This window comes from Tympanuchus pallidicinctus, unplaced genomic scaffold (genome assembly GCF_026119805.1).
Source record: "Tympanuchus pallidicinctus isolate F22 unplaced genomic scaffold, pur_lepc_1.0 scaffold30, whole genome shotgun sequence".
Lineage (NCBI taxonomy): Eukaryota > Metazoa > Chordata > Aves > Galliformes > Phasianidae > Tympanuchus > Tympanuchus pallidicinctus.
This window is the reverse complement of record NW_026294748.1, coordinates 1482078-1504626: the sequence shown is the minus strand read 5'-3', so window position 1 is coordinate 1504626 and position 22549 is coordinate 1482078. Positions and strand designations below refer to the sequence as shown.

At 43.9% G+C, this 22549-nt stretch overlaps 2 protein-coding genes across 7 annotated transcripts in view; one reads left to right on the top strand and one right to left on the bottom strand.

Annotated features, from left to right (window-relative positions):
• Window positions 1–22549, bottom strand: part of CADM1 (cell adhesion molecule 1) — a 158448-nt gene that overhangs the window by 127967 nt on the left and 7932 nt on the right. The window lies entirely within an intron of this gene.
• Window positions 6366–22549, top strand: part of APOC3 (apolipoprotein C3) — a 298571-nt gene continuing 282387 nt past the window's right edge. The window contains exon 1 of the mRNA XM_052697471.1: window positions 6366–6370. The gene's annotated coding sequence lies outside the window, so the exon portion shown is untranslated. The remainder of the gene's footprint in view (window positions 6371–22549) is intronic.

The following is a 22549-nucleotide window of genomic DNA, read 5'->3' as shown; positions in this document are numbered from 1 at the left end:
GCTCACCAGCATCAACTCCCATAGCTCTGGCTTAGTGGTTTCCACCGACTTAATTTGTTCTTATTCACCCCAGCAGAAAATAATATCCTTTGCTGTTACCTCCCGTCTCATACGTTAAGCTAAGCCACCCTAAGTCCTGTTGGCACTCTCCTTCCAGGTATGTAGACTTCCCAATTGCAGCAGGAAATCCAGCACAAAGAGCATTCGGCCCAGGGGGATGTCATGGTTTTATGGCCAAATCAGCCCATAAAGCACTGACAGAGAAAGACACGAGAGAAGGCTGCAACCAGAAAGGATAAGGCTGGAAATCTGGCATCCATCATATATGAGGCTGCCTACTAAGCTTAATCTACTGGGTCATGCTCCAGAGCTAACAATACCTTGCGTATCACCAACTCAAGGCTGCTTAATTTTGCACCTGATGGAGCTGTGGGTGTCCCTGTTCCTTACAGGGGATTTGGACCAGATGGCCACCAAAAGTCCCTTCCAACTCAAGGGATTCTATGATTATATGATTTTCAGTCTTCAACCAAATAGTTCTTTCCTTGTATTTTTGCTATCTGACGACAGAGAAAGCAGTATTACCAACAATAAGTCTGCAGCTAGGATATGCAGCAGATACACACATTTAAAACACTTCCCATAAGCCTTTCTTTTGTGTAAAGTAATTGAAAACACAGAAGGCCACTCATATTTTAAGAAGAGTTAACTGTGCATGTTACTTTTATATGATTTCTTCTGCCAAGCGTGAAAAGCAAGCAAGGAAGAAGGTCGCCAGGTGTTGGTGGCACCCGCTGCACAGCAGTGACAGCCAGGGCTTAAAAGTTTTGCCTCGCTCCAGGCTTTCTATGAATTGCAAATCTTCAGGTTGCCACAGAAACTCTCCGCACTGACACACAGCCATCAGGAAGCATCACGGTCATCTTTTCCATCTTGTTTGCTTTGCATCAGAACACTTTAAACTCCCTGTGGCATTGGCGCTCCACACAACGATTCCCTCTCCGCAGTTATTCTTGTGCAGTGTCCAAGCCGCAGTGATTAATCATTCCTGCTTCCTCCGCTGACATATCGAGGTGGGGAAACGACATCCTAAATGAGCAGAGCTGATTACCTGGGAAAGCAATTCTTCAAGATAGCACAGCTAACTAATAGCTCCATCTGCTACGAAAACGCATTCCTAAGCCCCAGAAGTAGTGTCAGGATACAGCTAACAATTTTGTTACATCTGCCAAATTTTAAATTGTTTGTCACAAGTTGCCACAAATACGTGGGGAGAACTTTACTGTTTCTCTCCGCGTTGCCTTGGAAGGCAGGAGAGCTCAATCAGAAGGTCCACAAAGACCTGTGATGGTGAAGTTGAAGGCTAGTTTTGGATTGAAAACAACAATCCCAATGTTATACATTACAGGTTTTGCCAGAGCAAACCTTTTCCATACTGTGTTGTGCGTCCCTATTTCAAAGCAGATTTAACAAATGTGCGTCCCTGCTGAGACACAGGAGGACTGTGGTCATGGGACAAAGGAGGGAAGTTTATAAGGTAGAATAGATACAACACAAATACCATCCACACATTCTCAACAAATTAAAATAGAGCCCCGAGTACACCAGACCTAATTCAGACGACTGCAGAACTCCAGTCAAGATGCAGAATCACCAGCTAGAAAGAGAGACAGCCCAGCAGAGGCAACGAGCTCCTGCATCACCACCAACTCAACACCATCTGGTGTAAGAATCCACTCACGGCTCCTGTTGGTCAAGATGATGTAGTGACTACAGGAAATTTGCTTTTATCAGTGCCATTAGTGGTACTGACTTCATTTCTTCTGGTGCTCGGGCATCATGGGCTGAATGTAATCACTTGTGAACGGCAGAAGCATTTCCCATTTGCGAATATTGCCTCGCAGATCATTCACGAGGTGACAAAACAACACAGCTTCAAGAATGATTAGAGAAGCCACTGATTTGTTTTGCAAAACATATGCATCGCTACAAAGAGATGAATTACAGCTCCGAATAAGAACTAAAGACATCACGGTGACAGAAGATGCTTCACACAACACAACAAGATTATGCCAGGCAGAGGAAGCCTCATGGGACTTGACCCATGTAATGAACCTTAGAGCTTACCCTAAGTTCAGAAAAAGAAAAAAAAAAAAGGCCTGAACTTATTAAACTGATTGCCAACTGATTTTGACTCTTGACAAACACTGAGCTCAGAGCATGAAAGAGATTTTAACAAAAGCTCCAATAGCCTCTCAGTAATATTTTCTGTGTCTAGACTTCTTCCCTGTTACAGGGTCTTGGAAAAAAAAGACTATTACCATTTAATTAAGGTATGACTGAAGGTTTGATCATCAAAGTAGGCATACACCTCGTTTGGTTGTGGTGCTAAGGGACAAGATTTAGCAGAGGATTGTTAGTTAGGGTGGTATGGTCAGGTTGCGGTTGGACTCGATGATCTTTAAGGTCTTTTCCAACCTGAGAAATTCTATGATACACCAGTTTTCCCAAAGAGATGCAACTATCTCCATTTCAACAACGAGTTGGCAAGGTTTTGTTGAGAAACCATTGAAGAATGGCACGTTCAGCACCAGATCTTATAGAAACAAGGTGGTGTTTAAAATACAAGCTTAGAGGATTCGTTTGGATAATTCGCTCCTACCGAGAGACACGCCTTGGGTTAAAACCAGCAAGTTTTCTTTAACATAAGCGCTCCAGTAAAACTGTTTATACTGGCACACTGTCTCACCAACTCACATCATTGCCAACAAACCTATCAAAACATTACGTTGCTTTAACACTTCAAACTGCCTCGCTTTCCTGTGATACTGCATCCTCAAACTCCCCTCAGCACGCGCTGCGTTTCCCGATAACCTCGCACCGCTCCTCTCACGTGGCAGCAAGGAGCTTTAAATTAGGATTGTTCAAGTGATTTGCTGGTTTTCTTCCATTTATTGCATTCGTAAAATGAGTAAATTACCATGGTACCCAGTTGAATGATCGAAGTTCAATCACTTAAGAAATTAGCCCATTAAATGGAGAACCACAAGACCACAATCTTGTATTCGCTTGGAAGTGTGCTCCCAACCTGATTTAATAACCCCTTCCTGCAAGTCACTCACTTTCACATAGGAAGAGTTCTACACTTGTGCAATTAACACAAGAAAACTGCATGCACAACAGCACCTTCCCTAAATCACTTTGTTTCTATCTAAACAAATCTTCTGTGTTTCTCTCTATCCTGGAACGAGGGAGAAAAATGCCTCGGGACTAAAGATTTGATAATTTCATTCAAAAGCAACCATTCATGTGCAGCGCTGTTGACAGCTAATTAAGTTCTCCCAAGGTAAAATAAACGTAATGTTTTAAAGTTGCTTCCTTGTTTTCAAAATCCTGACCGACGTTTCACTGGGATATTTTTCATCCAGGGAAAACAACGAAATACAGCATCTGAATTTGCTTCAGCTAGAATCCCAGACCCTTCTGCATCTTGTAAGTAGGTCACTAATAAGGCTTCGGTTTAATTTTGCTCAATTCTATTTCCTGGCACTGACAACTATCACCCTGGACGCAAGTACTTACTCTGCAACTTCGGTGATTAGACAATGAACTCCTGTTTGCCTTGCAAGGATAAAAGAGTGGAAATTTAGCAAACAAGACAAATGTCGAGATACAAAATAGCTTTCCTATCTTTACCTGTGGGTTTTTCCACGCTGCGCCGTTTACCTCGAGGCCAGAACCAACTTCCTGCCTTTCACACAAAGCCCCCCTCGCTCACCCACTTAAAGGATTCTTTATGAACCGTATCTAAAATGGATTTGAGAAAAAGCCACAGGATTTGCGCTGTTAGGGCAAATAATTGCAAAACCTTCCTCAAAGTCATCGCACACAGAGCATTTCCTCACACGAATATGCCAGCTGCATGACACATTTAGAGCTGTTTTGCAGCATACGCTGCAAAGCCATGACCAAAGAAAATCTCCTCCTTTAAGTTCAACCAAATCAACCTATCAATACAAAGCAATTCAGAGAGATTCATTTATTCCTTCATATTCCTATGACCAACGCTATTTCATGCTTAATCCGTGGTGCAGCCACTAGAACAGCTGGTAAGTATTACTAGATCCAAGCAGATTAAACAAAATAATGGTTCAAATAAACATTTCAAGCCGAAATTACTGGACAGCAGAAAGCAGCCTTCAAAGCACCATTTATCAGAATCTCTCTGCTTGACTGTTTTAAAAACATACACGGCAAGGAGAAAATATATTGAGCCACATCTCAATATAAAAATGCCAAAGCATTATCACAATAGCATGGCCGCAACAGTTATTGCAGCAAAGTGCCTTTTCTTCATCTTCTGAAAACCTGTGTAGATAATATTTCAACAATAACCACACATTCCTCCCTGTGGTATAGACACATACAAAATGCATTAGGAGCAATGCCAATAACTGAAATGCTTTTCTCAGTAGCTCTATTCAGGCGAGTGTCTTGCAGGTGCTGCAACGCTTTCCCAATTCAGCTCCAATGGGAGCTCCAAATCAATAAGGCTCCTCAGCCATCACCCAGCGTAACTAAATCTCTCCAAGGGCAAGCCCTGCTGAATTATGTGACCATTTCTTTTGCCGCTTTACCGAAAACGGCACGCCATAAACCAACTCAATTCAAGGTAACACGAGCTGATGGGGGAAACAGAGCACACACACAAAGCTAGATGGGCACACGTTAGAGATTACACTCCACAGCAAAAACGGTGGATTAAACAATACTGCGCCTTATGATACACAAACAACAGGAATCACCTCTGCAGCCCATCGTTTGCCAAATGATGCTGCCTGTCGAGATGATTGGGAAGACACACAGGTCAGCTGCCTTGGCCACTACTGCAACAAGCATGAGCTTCAGCAGTGAGACAATATGTTAAGCATTATAAATTTGTTCACTTTCTCAAATAAGGATAACTTCAAGTCTCGTTCGTGGCAAGTCATTCAAAGGTGGTTTTCACACAAGGCTGCCAGAGAGAATTTGAGATCTGTGGGCCACGCAGATTTTTTGATTGGATGCTGGCAGTGATTGGGTTGGGAGGTGTTTTTGAAGTACTCTGATTTGCTCAGATTTCCCCTAAAGTGACCTGCAAAAATAAAGGGGAGAGGGAAGAGCTTGTGCTTATTTTCTCTAGTTTACTGCTGTCAAAGATACCTTAAAGGCTTTCAGAGATATATTTTTCCTATCGTTTCTCTCTTTCTCCACATCGTAAATTCAGGTCATGCCTGCATTTGAAGATTATCAAAAGGCAAACTGGAGAAACTGTCACCTCTGAAAAAGTAACAGAAGCTACGCTTTGATGTCCTGTGGGCTTCGACAGCAGCATCACCACAAAGAGCTTCCATTGTCCTGGCTCCCCTGAAACAACCGATTGCGGGGCTGCACTACAACCCAAAGAGCTGATCTGACTTGTAAATGACAAAAAGCACACAGGCAGAGGGATTGCTAGCACCTACCTACACATAAAACTGCCCACAAAGATCAGAAGGAAAAAATAAATTTGCTATGGGGTCAGCAGCCTCCTACTTGAATTAAGCACACAACACATCTGGCCGTTTCACGGGCTGGCCCCTCTACGAGGTCACATTAGGTTAGCATTCCTGGCATTCCAAATACAAATCCCGGAGGATAACAGAGTGTCTTCCATCATAACCAAGATGCACTGCCCCACTCAGCCACGGAGCAAGGCCAAAAACCGCTCACATTACCCACACAAAAGAGGCACAGCGTTCAATGACAGATACCCTAAGCCTGTCCTGTGTCACAAACTTTGTCTCCCCAAAGTCCTGGCAGACAGGCATCGCACAGCGCATGCGGAGGTCGGCTCAATGATGTGCAGAGGACACTCCAGGCTGCCTTTCATGTTTTCTCTTGTGTGCTGCGGACAGCAGGAAGAGGGAAAATACTCAATTATTTTAATAGGATTACATTTTGAGATTGACGGTGTTTAGAACAGTCCCATGAATTTATTAGCCTGCCAGCACTCCAGATAAGTAATTTGAATGCAAAGATCTCTTAAGTTTAAGTAAGTAACTGGCAAAGAGTCAATTCCCACCCTCCATAGTTTCTCAGGCATAACGTGATGTTTTGAAAATGAGGTCCTGAACTGAGCACTTCAGCCTTATATAAGAATTATATAGGAGACAGCGGCTGAAAAAGGTTTTTGCCTGTTACTGCAGACATACACAAACAAGTGTTTAAAAAACAATCCTCCCCCTTTCAACATCCCACTTAAGAGTAAAGGCAAGGCATACATTAATGGCACACTGAGGGCTGTCTTCCCTGCCCATCCCATGCAGTGCCCACGGGGCACACAGCGTGGGTTACAGAGAGCATGTGGGGGTACCAATAAAAAAAAGCCTCCTCTGGTATTTACATAGTGCTTGACATATTCCAAGCCCTGTGTTAACATTAATCCTTAACAGGTCTCAGAGGCTGGCACGACCCTCTCCCCACACCAAAGACACTGCTGACAGCTATGCTGGCGGAGGCTTTCTTCTGCTCTGCCTCAGCCCACCAGCCCCTGCCATAGCATCTCGGCTTCCCAATGCTCCTCCACCACCCTCGTTTCAAAGAATCGTGAAGTTTGGAGAAGACCTCTAGGACCATCCAGGCCAACCATCAAAGCCCAACTCCTTGCCAAACAGCCCCCACTTGAGGGATTTCCATCTCCATGGCTGAAGGCATGTGGGCTTCACGGTTTGTTTGTTTGTTTGTTTCCTGAAGATGAGCCAGAAGGGAGCATAGAGGCTGCTCACCACCTCCGGATTCAGGAGGCAGACAAATCAAAGGTTACACAAGCTGGGAGATACCAAAAAGTAAACCGAGCAGGAAATGAGATAGCCTGGGGTAAAAGCAAAGAAAATCTATAAGCAGAGTGTTGCCAGAGCTCCCAAAGCAAGACCAGAACACTGCAATCCTCTACTGCTGTCAACAAATATCTATAAAACCCATTCACCAGTGCACATTTCATCCCTCTTCTGTCGACTGGTTCACACAGAAAATAACAGCTTACTGCAATGTTTCTGCATTAGCTCAGGAGACAGAGGTCTCTTAACAGGAATCTGAAGGTTGATGATCCACACTGGAATAAACACATTTCAGGTGTTTGTCAGACTACACATTTTCAAGTTCTCAGATTGGAAGATTGCATCCAAAAAAATTACACAGACATCAGCAGTCCTTTCTTCTTCCAGTTCATGCCACCGGTAATGAAGTGCCTTTCCCATCCATCCCCTAGCATGCAAACTTCCTGAACAAAGCAAGCAGCCTAAAGACTGCCAATTACTGCTGAAGCCTATTCTTAGCCTCTTCCCTTGAAATTCAACTTCCCGTCACCCCAGGTTTCAAGATACAACCAAGATATGGAATAAGCACGCTACTCCTTCCAACGGCTTCGACACTTCTGAAAAGGCAATTTAATGCTCGCTTTGTGTTCAAGCTGGGGGAACCAAACAGAGGAAAAGAAACATGTAGAGGCATTATCACGCTGGCCAGCAACCAAAAAGGTAATTAAAAACCTCCCCCGAACAGGTGGTCAACAAAAACCACTATTAATGCCTTTGATTGCCAAGCAAATGTCTCTGAGCACACTGGCTGTCACAGCAAGTCCCTGGGATTTGAAAGCATATTTCTGTGCTTTGACATCTGGCCCATAACAGAATTGCTATTGATCTGCTGCAAGCCTCAAGCAGCCGCGCACTGGTCAGGGCACGGGGAGCTCTGACTGTCCCTATGCAGGAGGCGGCACTGAGCCGGGGCAACGCAGCTCAGCCTCCCAGCAAACATTACCTCTGCTGTTCGGTACGACAGAGGAAGGAAGAGGTTGCAGGAGGAATCGGGAATGAGGGCTTTAGATGCATCGCTGCGTAAGGCAGCAGAGGATCAATACTGCTGCTCTAGCTCCTGCGCTCCGTGGCAGCACTGCGCCACAACTCCCAGGGTTAGCTTACTGCTGAATTCATAAACTGACACCTTAAGAATCATTTCCTACAGATGATGCACTATTCCGAAAGAAAATAAGGAAACAAATCAGATAACAGCATCAGAACTATTCACCAGGATAAAAGAAATGCCAGCCTGATTCAGACTTCATGGTTACAGAGGAATAAGTGCTCTGATTTACGACAAAGCAAGTTTCATTAACAGGCTGCTCAGAGAGCTGTGGGTGCCCCATCCCTGCAGGCACTCAAGGCCAGGTGGGATGGGGCCCAGGGCAGCCTGAGCCGATGGGGAGCAGCTCTGCCCATGGCCAGGGGTGGCACTGGGTGGGCTTTGAGCTCCCCTCCGACCTGAGCCGTCCTATGAGCCTATGATTCATTAAAACATTTCAGCTTTTAAGGAAAAGGTTTATTAAAATACTGATTTTATTACAAAAATGAACTGGAGATGCCTTTTTTCCCTTGTTGACAGCGGCAAAGTGTCCACATAACTTCAGACCTCTGTAATAAACCCTCCAAAATATATATAACTTTTCAGCAAATCGCATTATCTTGAATCATGTTTGCTGAATTCTTTTTACTTCTTTGGCTAAGGTCAGTGAAAGGAAAATACTCCATATCCAGAGCACCTGTGCTTCAGCCCTCAGCAATTTGCTGCACATGTGTTTAAATCCCATTGAGCAATTTTACAGCACAACCTCCTCGGCAAGCAAGATTTAAACCTAATAGTTAGAAAACTTAGAAATGCAGGAACTATCAGGTTGGCTAAGCATGTGTAAATGCTGCCAAGGAACGTTACAGGAACGCTGTAACTAGAGGATTTTCAAAACTAAATTAGAAATCATCTAATACATCTGATCCTATCTCAGAAATAAAGATAATCTCTTCCAGCTCCCTTTCTATTGTCTAGGGTGCTTATACCTGTACTTCCTATCACTGAGCTTTTTGAGAAGAATTGGATTCCTTCAGATGCATTTTTTTTCAAAAGCAGAAGCGTGCTTTATTAAAAAATAAAAAATGCCATATTTCAAGCTTGACCAGTTTTAGAAGCCATTTCTTAAGTAATATTAACTTTGCAAGTGCTTCCACCATCCTCTTTGCTGCTCTTCAAAGGGTTAAATCTTTCCACAGAATAGGAGCTCCGCTGTCTCTGGAAAGAATGCCACTGGCAGCTATGCTATGAGGAACACCTATGAACACATGCTTTCCTTGTGCTCTGGAACGTCCTCACCTTCAAGTATGGTATCAATGCACATTTATTTTCAACAGTAGTGACTAATAAGCACGAAGTAAAATTCAATACGCTGCAATAAATCTCTACCTTGCTTTTACTGAAAGGCATGTATGCTTCCCAAAGCAAGCCTCTATTGAAATTAGTTTAACCAAGGACAACGTCTTCCATTCACTGTGTTCTCAGTCCAAGAACTCTGCTGACTCTCTGCGTACTCATTAACTTCATTATCTTCCAGCCTTCAGCGCTGACTTCCCCCAGACAAGCAGAACCATGCACAGCCCTGCACAAGAACCACATTGTCCCTTCCAAAGTTGTGCATGTGCTCTCATCGCTCATTTAACTACAAGAAAATTTAGAGAAGCAAAGCTAAGGACACATTCACCATCAAAGCTTGGAGATGCTCGCTAGTCAAGAAGTGACACCTTAAGACGCACAACTATTTTAGGTCAATAAAACTCATCTAATTAACACTATTATTATACCTGGCCACTTCAATACAGTAACTTTACTAGACAACAGATAAACCTGCAGTACTTTGAAGAATCGGGGCTTTATCTTAGAGTGAAACTTCAGCAGCTTCATTCTGGATATAATTATCCCAAACCCAGAACTGCAAAGATAACAGTGAAACTCCAAAACATGCATGAACTCCACTGCAAGGATTTTAGATAATGCAGCCTGCAATTAAGTGTACTCTCATTCCAATCCCACCATACAGAGAAATTAACTTTCAAAAAGGACATCAACTGCTTTCTTCATGTGTAACTTTAACAAACAGCTTGACAATGGCAATTGAAGCTTAGCATCTAAGTGACATCAGGAGCATTGGAGACACCCAAGGGAGTTGAAGGACACAAAGTTTTGGGGAGAGAGCACCTACTTTAGAAAGCAGAAGAGCACAACTTTAGAAAGCAAGGCTCAGACTCCACTAATGCAAAATCTGAAGCATTTTCTTAGAGTTGGGCAGAAGCAATCCAGGCAAGGCGAAGCTGTGACAGTGACAGATAGCGACTCTGCCCAGTAAAGGCAACCTCGCTTCCGACCTCGCTTTTCTCCTTCTGACCTGTGCACGAGCAAGGCTAATCCAGTTCACTGGCCTGGGCTGATGCAAACAAAGGGACATATTCAGTTTATAACAGAGTTAGCATGCTAAGAATATTCACTCCGCTTTAAAGAAGATAACAAGTTTGTCAGAAAATCCCCCATGGGAAAAAAATCCAGCACATGCTAATCTCAATATTTGCAGGGAAGGCAGTGTGCTAACCAACTGCAGCCACTGCATCGTGTCAATGGCAGCAAGCAAAAGACCACGTGTCCAACAAGCCTGGTGTGGGTCCAGAACTGCAGCTGCTAAGAAGCTTTCGTTTTTATATAGGTTGATATGCATATACATGTATTAATCTGCTAAAGAAACAGATACACTCGTGCGTATTTCCTGTAACTTAGTAAGCTCATTAAATAGATTAGCAGCTGAGAAGGGGCACACAATCGAAGGCCTGTTCTGTCACTCATAATAGAATACCTGCGCTCCCTTCCTAAAATGGCCGATGAAAAACAAAGGCAGACATCAACGCTACTCACAAATCGCACCCTGTTCTGCTAATAGCAGGCAACTTCATAACCAAGCAGACTGCACCAACGTGAGGACAGATTCCCTGGCAAAACAAGATCAAAAACTCACAGTGGTCTGAAGTCCATGCGAAGCCCACACCAAGAATGGATTCTTTCAGCTTCCAATGAAACCCAGTTTCTCCCAAGCTACCTTTAAAAAACGCTGAATCACCTCTGCAACACACCGTAAACCTTCAACTTGAAAGTGAACTAGCAGGCTGGAAATCGTGCATCAGATGATATGGGACTTCTGTCCCCCATAACAAAGGAGGTAAGAACCTTCATAACGTGCCTAGCAGCACTGAAAATTTATTTGAATATTATACCATCTGAAAACCGTGATCTTTATTGCTTCCTATAGAAAATATTAAGAGCAACTGGCAAAGCTTGATAATGTTTAAGCCTCTATACGGCACATTATTGCCTCCTATAAAACTAAGGTTGTGCCAGCCTTTAAATTACAAGTAAGTTGCAGAAACTGCTGCAGTGTCAAGAAGTGAAAAGCACAGACCAGTTTATCTACCTCTAATCCGATAAGTATAAAAAAAAAAGCAGAGCAATGCAATGTCACTTCCTTAAACATTCATGGTTCTGTGAAGAGTTTGCCTTATTTGAGGCTGGAAATATTGCAGATTAAAGTATTAAACATATCTACTACCAATTTACCTACAAACTCTGGGAACAATAGCACAGAAGCATAATTTGCTCCACATGTAAAAGCCTAGCTCAAGATTTACTTGACACTTGCATCTTACATAAATTAAGTTGACAAGCGAAGTGTTAAACAGTCCTCTTGCAGAAGCCTTATGAAAAATATCCATACAGAAATACATATATTAAAGCTACAGACCACTGGGCAGCTGCCAAAAATGATGGAATACAGTATAGTTTACTTATTTCTTTTTAATGGCTCCAACATTCCACCTGAAAAATTGGTCCCAGAGCTACATAATTGGGGATAAAAATTAAGTGACAGTTACCATTTGTCACTCTGGGAGCGGATCACACACACTTCTCATAAGACCACGCAGAGCACAGCTGACCCTTGAGTTCCCCTGTCCTAAACAAGAGTGAAGCAGCGCTGTACAATAAACATGTAGATTGTAACACGGCATAAAAGCATTTTGTTATACACAAGTGTGTTTATGAATCGAAGTATCATGGACATTTGTGCTTTACATTCCACCCAGCATCACTACAGCATTTCAGGTACTATGGACCACAAAATACAAAGCATCTGATGTCGTGTTCCCTCTAAGAAGTACACAGATCACACATTAACAGAATACTGTAATTCCCCACACATTCTCCAGGCTATAGTTCAGAGAACCAGGACAGCTTATTCCAAGATACTGTACAACATATACCACCAAAATAATCTACTGCTTGGCTGGACACACAAGTTTGCTCATTTTCTCTTTTCAGTCACTTTCAGGTGATGTTTCTAAACCATTTTTCAGCCAAAACAACAACATATAAAAAGCATTTCCTAAATCCATGTGAACGTTTGAAATATTAGCCATTTCGCACTGAGCATCAAGTCTATAAACCTTCTTCTTGCAGAGCCATCAGAAGGAACTCTGTTTAAGTCAACTTAATTCTTCCGGACTCAACTGTAAGATTCCTCCAGTCTCACCAGTAGAAAAAAAAAGAAATACCACCAGGGTCTGCTCTTGTCTTCTAGGAGCTCTGCCTTCAACAAAGAAGGTTTAGATTGAGCTGAGGAAGAAGGTTTGGCAGTGAGGGCGGTGAGGCGCTGGCACAGGTTGCCCAGAGAGGCGGTGGTGCCCCGTCCCTGCAGACAGCCAAGGTCAGGCTGGACGGGGCTGTGAGCACTGCTGAGCTGTGGGTGTCCCTGTGTGCTGCAGGCACCAGGCGGCCTTCAGCTCCCTTCCAACTCAAATCACTCTATGATGCTATGAAGAAAGACCCTGGGTCGTGCTCCAGCAGCAGTCACCTGTATTCAGTAGCCATGGTCAACCAGTGGGACCTCAAACATGAATATGGCCACACAGACTTGTCGCCCAGCTTCAGGCCACAAAGCCGTGAGACAGAAAGCTCAATGGCAGCAAGGGACTGCTGGAGGAAGAGGCCTGAGCAGGCTGCTCTCAGCAGGCTCCACTGTGCACATGGAGGCCCCAAGGAACCGATGGGCGCATGGGACCCACGGATCACAAACAGCTCCCCGTGGGGCACCGACCTGTGAGCCTCACACCCCAAACCAGGCCTCGTTGACTGTGTCCCTCAATTCATGGCTCATTTCGGCTTGCACCGGAGCCCAAAGCAGCCACTGGGCAACCAAAGGACAACAACAAACCCACAGCAAGCTTTGGTGCCTGCAGCAAGAGTATTTCACTGAAATCAGGCTCCAGTTTGAGCACGCTCATCTGCTGATACAGGTGGCGATTGCTGCCAGACCCTTTGCACCAGCAACGTTAGTTTGTGTGCAGTCCTGACCATGGGGCTATTTTATTTTTGTGTACAGAGGTTTACTACCACCTTATAAAAGAAGGATTTCCAGAAGGCAAATGGACCGATGTCTCAAAATAGAGTGTTTACATTAACACTTGGCAAGCAAAGCCCGGCAAACATAGATGAATAGAGATAAGCTATAAAAACACCACGGACATTTACTTGCTGGAATAGTAGCTTGTAATCCAATTTCAAGTCTTCCTGCCAAGTGTTACACACAGCATCTTTGTGTATGACGACTTCAGCCCGCATCCCCCACCAGCCCCTCAGCAAAGATTAGCCAACAAGAAGCAGCAGCAATTCAGAATAAAAGAAAAAAAACCACGCTCCATTTAAAAAGCCATTTAAGAGGGAAGTTATGATCTGGGTATATCAGAATTCACTGTCCTTCCATTTGGGGAAGCATTAAAAGATCGGGAAAAGACAATAACTAATGTATGAACAGCAAACAGGGAAAAACAAACCTTTCTGCACTTTTCTGTTCTTAATGGAGAACAAAAAGGCTCTCCCAACGTCTGAAGGGCTCACAAGAGCCTTGCTGATGGAATTACTGCTTTGCTATTAAAAATGTCTGCTCGTTTCACATGGTACACAAAGAGCAAAGCTGAGTATAGCAGATCATTTGAGCTAGCTTACCCAAAATGAAATGGAGAAGGCACCTTGCATGGTACAGAGAGCACATGCCACACGTTAACCCAGAGCAGCACGAGCATCAAAGCCAAACAGATGTGAGCTCAGCTGATGGATTCGCAGTGCAAACAAACTGGTAGAACCACGCTTTTAAAATCTTGATAGAGCTTTATGCAGGATAGGAAGACAAAAATCGTTTCACAGAGCAGCACGTCAACCAACCATACCTGAGATGGAAGTCTCTGAACAGATGTGTGATGGACTGGCCTGCAGCTGGAGGGAAGCAGAACACAGAACTCTTTGCCCACTACAGTTTTGGCCGCTAAGCTTAATGTGCGTGTTTAGTTTAAAAACAAAACCAAACCTCATACAGTGCTGACTTTTTCATTTCTCTCTAAAAGGAAAAGAAATTTGCAATACCTGTCACAGACGATAAAAATACAAAGCTGTGCTGACACAAAATTCCAGCCTTCCAGCCACGTTCCCTGCTGCCTGGCCAGCAGTTTTCATTAACAGAAAAAATAAAAATAGTTCTTTGCCAATTGTTAGAGGAACAACAATTGTGAGGCCCTTTAAACAAAACCACTGCCCTTCAGTGGCTGCTTGGCGTACTGAAGCTTCACCCTCAACACACCACTCCAAGAGTTAGTTCCATAAAATGCATCCAAACCACAACTTTTTCATCCTTTAAACTGATGTTCTAGCTTTATCTTGCCTTTTTTTTTTTTCTCCTTCAAAAAGAGCTTGCCACACTTTCCAAGTTGCAATGGTCTGAGTTACTTTGGCTCTGGGTGGAGTTTTTAAATGTAGGAAGTTGTTCCCTTTAAGTTTCTATTTAAGTTCATCTGATGCACGATAAGAATTATTCTTCCATTCGATTTCAGTTTGACACAACATAGGAGAGATTCATAATTCAGTTAATCACTCATCATGTAAACAAAGAAACCTCTTGAGAACCAGAGAGCAACACGTACGTGTATTTGCAAGGCATAAGAGGATGGTTTTTTTTTTTTTAAATAGTAACAATGCAATCTATTCAGCGTAAAGAGTATGCAAGGCCAATTAAATACTTTGGGTTCCATAATTATAATTGCAGTAATGAATGGTAAAGAGCATTACGGCTTGCACAATGCAGTTTTTATTCAATTCAATGATTTGGTTCTTGTCTGCTTTCAACCAACCCTTTGTGTCTCTTCACATCAGATCTCGCAGACTATTTTCAGAATATAATAAAAATACCCCCCAACATCCCAGGTAACGTAATACATTAAGCATCCTTTGATTCTGCCTACACGCAGTCTACCAAAGAGATTACCCACTAAATGGATAACGCTTGTGTTTATTTGTTTTAGACACTGACGAAAACTCAGAGCAGCTCAAGCCCCATTCGAAGAGCCTGGCATGTCCATAATGACAGAGGAAAGCTGATCTCCTGGTTTTGAGAATTCTCCTCCCTTCTAAAAAAGAAAAACCAAAAACCCTTCAAGATTCCTTGCTGTATGGGAAAGTATTTTTAGTGAAGGATTCCTATGCCTCATTTATTTTTTTCCTGGCAGCTTTCATTCACAATTTGTCCATGGAGATCAACGTTGGGAAACGGAAGAGTTATTCCTATCAAGTCAATCCAGAGCTGCTCAGTTTTAACTCAGAGACATCAAAAGAATCTTTCAGCCTTTGTAAATATTCCCAATCATCTCTCATAGCCAACGTGTAGCACTGGGCATACAAAAGCATTTGTTCACCTGCTGACGTCACATCAACCTTTATTCCTCTAAGGCTGGCCCATAGGAATCGGATGGGAATCAAGCAGCAAGGAAGTACCAAGAAAAGGAACTTCATTCTCTCCTATTTTATGCTATTACTCTATTCTTAGGCCTGGTAGGGAAAGCTTTCCTCTAACATTAGCAATGATGTTGTTAATTTGGAATAGGGCAGCAACCAGAAGGCATAACAAACACGAATGCTGCACTGTGTAACACATGGCATGAGAGCCATCGCCATAAATAACTATCTGGGAAACAAGACAGCAGTAGGCAAACAGAAGCATCGACTGTCAGCATTTGGTACTGCCAATACAACAGAGGTCTGGAGAGCAAGTGGCATCTCTGCCCACGTGACCGTAGCTGTGACATCGCACACACTGCTTCCCCTGTCTCCAAGATTTAAAGACTGCTAGCAAAGACTACAGGCAATCTTCTCCTCTGCACTCAACCTGTTAGTAAAGCCAAATATTTCAGCCATTAGTCTTATTTCAGGGAACAGCACGTTCCCTAAGCAAGCCAGATGGCTGCAGCTAGAGAGACGAAGTGGAAGAGAAGCCCAACAATTCTCTAAGAGAAATCTAAGTTTCTCCATTTTGTTTAAAAATATATTCATCAAGCCGGAGTTTACTGAAAAAGATTGTTTCCTCACTCGTCCCAGCACCCTGAATCTCTTTAGAAACAACATCACATTACACCCATAATAGGTTTATGCAACACATATTTGGCTCGTTAGTCGTGTCTCCAGTGCATTTGTGCCTTCATTCCCTAGGCTTCAGAGAAACTCATTTTCCCTGAAAGAGACAAGGGGTAACGCTGGGCTAGAGCTGCACACACACTGATTTCCCCATTTGTCTTTTGAGGAAAGGAATATCAGAGGTTTAGCCAAATCCACTGTTACCAGTTCAAAACCTCAGGCGCCATTTGCAAGGCAGCACAGCAGCATCTTTCTGCACGACCTGAAGCTGATGGTGTCCAGAGAGCAAGGAATGCTTGCAAGAATAACCTTCTACAGCACATGCGAATGAGAATTTTTGACGAAAAACCACCAGGCTCACCATTACAACATCCATCTGGACAGCATGGAACAGGGCAAGAACTGGTGAGTGCTGGAGGGAGCCCTCCCCATCACCACTGCACTGATGGATCTGCTACAGGCAAACTAAAGTAGCGCAGCCAAGTACTACCCAGCAAAGTAATTCAAAGATTAAAGTAATAAGCAAAGATAATTCTGTACAGACAGCAAAGTAATTCAACTGACAGAAGACTCACAAAAGGTGGATCCTAATCTGGGTGTCTCCTCCATTACAACCAAAGAGGGCTGGAGCACTGTGACACTGCCGTGATTTATTAAAAACCTGAAGAGACAGCAAAATCCACCCCCTCGCTTAGGATTAAAAGCAAGGTGCTTTTGGATTGGAACTCATCTGCTCATCAGAATCCAGGCTGAGGACCTGATCACCTTTGCCAACGAAAACCCTGTGCATCATAGCAAAATACACATCAAAGCGGGTCCACTTAGAGGAATTCTGCCTTCTTATTATTCAGCTTTCACACTTACCACCTTCTGATGAGCTGAATTCATAGAATTTGTCACCTGGGATTTAACAAGACTTATCAATATCCACATGCAGCGGTCATATTTGCCTGTAATGAATGCAGACCTGTAAAATCTCCACCACAACCACAGTCTGGTCTGAGAGCAGGCACGGACATATTAGTTGACATTTCCTGTTGACTGAATTAGAGCATCTTTTAATGAGGCTCGCTTCAAAATCATTTTAAATCCATTTGCTCATGTCAACATCAATGTACTCTGCATTATCTACCAATTAGTAAACCAGAAAGTATTCTTTAGATAATCTAAAATCTCACTAAAATATTCAGCATGTCATTCATTTGCTACAAACTGCCCTATAAAAACAAATTACTGGAACCAGCTGTCACAAAGCAACAAGTACCTAAGGACAGAGTGCTTTTTAAACCAGTGGCTTTTTAGAAAGCCTCTAAGTCATTCATGTTCACACCACAGACTTGTCATCCTCTCACGCAGATTCAGAGATCATTAAGGCTGGGAAAGACCTCTAAGATCATCCAGCCCAACCATCTACCAATACTGCCCACTAAACCACATCCCTACGTACTACATCTGCCCTTTCCTTGAACACCCCTGGGAACAGAAGGCACCGTCTGTGCCTAAACAAGGTGGGTGAAGCAACAGTGAGGGCTTATACCACTAGATGAGCACACGGAGCTCTGCCCTGCGGTACAGGAGGACTTCAAGCAGTCGCATCAAGAACTGAGAGGGCTTTGCCCTTCTCTTCCCCTTCCATTCTGAGGGATCTGACCTTCCAGCAGCATCCCAGTAACGCTGTGTGAGGGATGGGCTCACATCCCCCCCTCCCCCAAACAGGTGCCTGCTACCAAAGCCCTGCCTCCCTTCCCAGGTTTACTGCATTGCCAGATTAGTGGATAGGAAGGAGTCTTCCAGTAGATCAGCTTGGCAGGGATGCTGAACAGCTCTCTGCATTCAAGCCAATTACAGCAGAACCATTCCAGGAGCGCAGCTCTGGCGGGGCGCTGTGCCAGGCTGTCCCCAGCCAAGTCATCAACTGCTCCAGAAGGATTTCTGAACCAACAAAGCTCACCCAGCAAAGCAGCCGGGCTGCCCGGCCCCAAGCTGCTGCCCCATACACCTGGTTCAACCCACAGCACCAGGACCACTGCTGCAACCCAACAGCATCTCCCCCATCACCTCCATGCTGCCAGCTTAGAGCATCAGGAAAGCGAGGGATCTGAATGTCTTGGCAGAAAGATGGCAAGCCTTTTTTTCTTTCCCTTCCCCCTCCGCTCTCAAGAAAACAAATCTCCTGTTTCTCCCTGAAGTTTTGCAAAGGTAGGAAGGGAGGTCTGGAGGTTTTTTATTTTTTAATCTCTGGAGTGTGGCAGACCTGTAAATCTTGCATTACTCTCCAAAGAGTGTCAGGTTTGGGCTTCATTTTGGTCTCAGATTAGAGTCCTGAAGCAATGAATCTTCCATCAAGGAGGCCATTACCAGCACAGTTTTCCTTCATTTTGGACTGCTTTATCCCTGATTGTATTACCAAACTCATCTTCAGCCCTTCCCCAGCTGTAAGGGGCTCAGCAGGCCTCTGGGCTCTTCAAATATTCATCAAGCAGGGAAGCCAGAAGCTGAAAGAGCAGGAGCCGCTCCGGCACTGCAAGCTGCCCTATGGTACCCAAGATATGGATACTGCAGCGCAGCACTGTGCTTTTTAAGTGTGCTACTTACCACTATTACTTGTCCCTTTGAAAATCAATTGGACAAAATCCTCCAATTTAAATAAAGCAGTATTTTGATAGCCTAAAGATCCTTCCAGACCTCTTCGTTTAACGCCGCAATTGCAAACAAGCAATCTGCAGCAGCCTCTCCTGGGGGAAGATTGATGCCTTCATGCTACAGAAGCAGAAGGCAAAAGCCTGCCCTGAGCATCACCTCCATGTGCACACAGTGAGCCCGGTGCATCTGCAGCCCCTGCAAGCACACGTTGGGCACGCTTGCATGGAGCAAGTCCCAGGACAAGGGTCACACCTCAGGCACACTTAAGTGCTTGCCTTCAATTCAGGCTGATTAAACCAGCCACAGCAATCTGCCGCAGCAAATTAATGATACAACAGCCAAATAATTACAGAGCATCCAGAGGAAGAGTATTTACACAGGCTTGAAAGGCGTTTCTATAGACGGAGAGAAAACCAACCTTTCAGATCATATTAAAATCATGCGATCCATTAGAATCTCAAATTACTGTATGCAAATTTTGATAATTTAACGGCATTTATAACATTCAAATAAAATAGTCCATGAATATTGAAAAACGCTTAAGTGCTAAGTTAAATGACAATTTCCAAAACACACTAAGGAAATCTGATCGTAACAAACCAGTCCCATGAAATACCATATCTATCATCAACTTTTTAATTACCAATTGATCAACATGGAGACAGTGTAATAGCTTTCAGCTTTTAATTACTGAACTATCAAAATTCCAACCAAAAAAAGGAACCTCCAGAGATGAAACTGTAATGCTTGATTATTCATCGCTACATAATGAATGATTTGTTTTTAAACAAGATGTCAAGTTCCTCATGTAATCCATCTGGATCTGTGACTCTGCAAAGCTTACACTGCCCATACTAAGTACTCAAGATTCCTTCTTCTCCCCTTTTTCCTGACCCCACAGGTGGGGATCCTGGAAGGAATGCTATTAAACAACAGTGCTTCAGGCAGAGCGTATTGGTCAGCTAAAAAGGAACTACAGGCAAATAAAGCATTTAATCACAGAATGGCTTGGGTTGGAAGGGACCTCAAGGATCACGGATCTCCAACCCCCTGCCACATGCAGGCCATCAAACCAACCTCCACATTTCACAGCAGCCCAGGCTGCCCAGGGCCCCATCCAACCTGGCCTTGAACACCTCCAGGGATGGACGGGGCATCCACAGCCTCTCTGGGCAGCTGTTCCAGCACCTCACCACTCTCATAGCAAAGAACTTCCCCCAGATATCCAACCTCAATCTTCCAACCTTCAACCCCTGTTGAATGAACACCACTCACACCAAGCCCTCAATGTAGTGTTACAGATGTTTTCTATGCACATCCTCCCCAAACAGTTCTTCCACATAATGGCATCTGTTCCCACAAAAAAAGAAGAAAAAAAATCACCTTGTATTTCTTCTTTATTACAGCCAAACAATACCTCCCCAGCAGCTCAGCACAACACAGCCACACCTAGGAGTTCCTACGTGACAGCCACAGCTCATTTCATGCTCTTCCCTTGGGATGCTGCTCGCATGCACGGAGCTGCACGGGAGAAATGCAGTAATGAGGCCGGGAGCCGTAAGCGCTTCTGACAACAATATCTATCAACACTTACCGTATTTACAACTAAATCATGTAAATACGAGTCAGCCTTCTTCTGCATGCTGATTGTCCAAACAAACGGATGGCAGGGAGAGAGAAGAGCGAGCATAGCAGTGATACAGGAAGGTGCCGCTGCTGAAGTCTGTGCAGAGGAGAAATCAGCAGCTGCCCCGAGAACACCCACAAATACTTCTGCCAGGCAGCAGTGATTTCCGTGCAGCCCTTCTCAGAGCTCAGCTCCCATTCCACACCATCCACATATTCCCCTCCAAAAAAACAGGAACGCGTTGCTCCAACACCTACCCAAAGCTGTTCATTCTCCACCTGCCTTTGAATTTCTTACAAACCCTAGGAACCAATTTAAAATGAAAAGATACCAATTTCAGAGGCCCATTTTATTTTTTTCCCCACAAGGACTTACCGTTTCATTACGCTTATTAAACTGACAAGAATTTTTCAGCAGCCAGTTCACTCAAACAACTTTTACAGAGGTTTAGGCAAAATACTTCCGAGGCATTTATAAAATCAGCTGAGCCAGGAAAGGTTATTCTTTAAGTAATTTGATTTCTCTCTTTTTTTTTTTTTTTTTTTTTTGGCACAACAAAAGCACCGAGCTATTAGAACTTTAATATTGTTTTGGATTGCCCCAGCACAGAACTCCTCCCATAGCTATTAATGCAGACAGCCAGCTCTGTAGGTCGGGCTGCTCGGCTCTCCCCAGACAGAGCGGCAGATGACCAAGCTTAAAATAGCTTCCTAATGCCTATTTATTTACTGCGGGGTGATTCAAGTCACTCCCTCTTTTGCAGAAGGATTTCTACGCAACAAAGAGGAGGATGGGACAACGTGACATGGATTTTTCAGCCTGTACCACTAGAGCAGATGCATGTGCTCATCCCAACGCCCTTCAGGCTCATAACAGAGTCCTTGAGAAGAAACCAAGCCACAGTCATTTCACAGTGGAACACAACACGGAGTAGCAAAGCCCCAAAGATTACACTCCATTTGAAGCTTGCTGCAGAGAGCAGGTTTAACTCCTCAGCGCTGCTGCAATTCATTAAAAAAAAAAAAATAAGCTGCCTCTTTGCCCATTGAGCCCATACAAGTGCTATTAGCTGTTAATTCCTTGGCGATTTGCATGGACCACAGGTTTCTTTGAGCTCTTCAAGTCTTGTAGACTTGTGCTCACGTGCAGGGAATTGGTGCAATGGGCAATTTTGGCTTGTTTTGAAGTTCTTTCAACATCTGCATCAGCAGCCAAACCTTTGCAAAGATCCTATGGCTCCTGCCTTAAAAACCAGAAGGGGAAGGAAGAAAACAACCCTGAAAACATACTTAGACAATCCATACAATCCATACAAAACACAACAACGCTCCTTAACTCTACTTTTGCCTGTGGCAGGGGGATGGAACCTGATGACTGTTGAGCTCCCTTCCAAGCTAAAGACATTCTACGATTCCAAAATGTCTCAGACGCACAACCCTGTCCCACCAATGCTGTCTTGTTGTGCTGAGGGTTAATTCCAGGAGTTCCTAACAATCTGGGACTCAAGATGGTAACTCATCCCAATCACCTTCAGCCACCGATTTCTGCTCTCTATCCCTGCTTTGGCCATGTTACTAAACCAAAGAAGTCAGATTTTGGAGGTGTGATGTAGGTGGAGAAGAGCTGGCATGGGGGAAGACAAAGCGAATTGCAAACGTCCACAAGTGCGCAGCCCACAGGACATCTTAATCTTGTAAGGCAATAAAGCAATTCTACACTAAACACTTAAATTATATTTGTGAGGAGCTCTTACTAAAGCCCTCTTCCACAGTCATGACCAGCAGTGAGATCCACAGACCATCCCACCTATTGTAGGGCACCTGTTTTACCAGGGCCATTGGGCTCGATGATCTTTTGAGGTCCCTTCCATCCCCTGCAATTCTATGA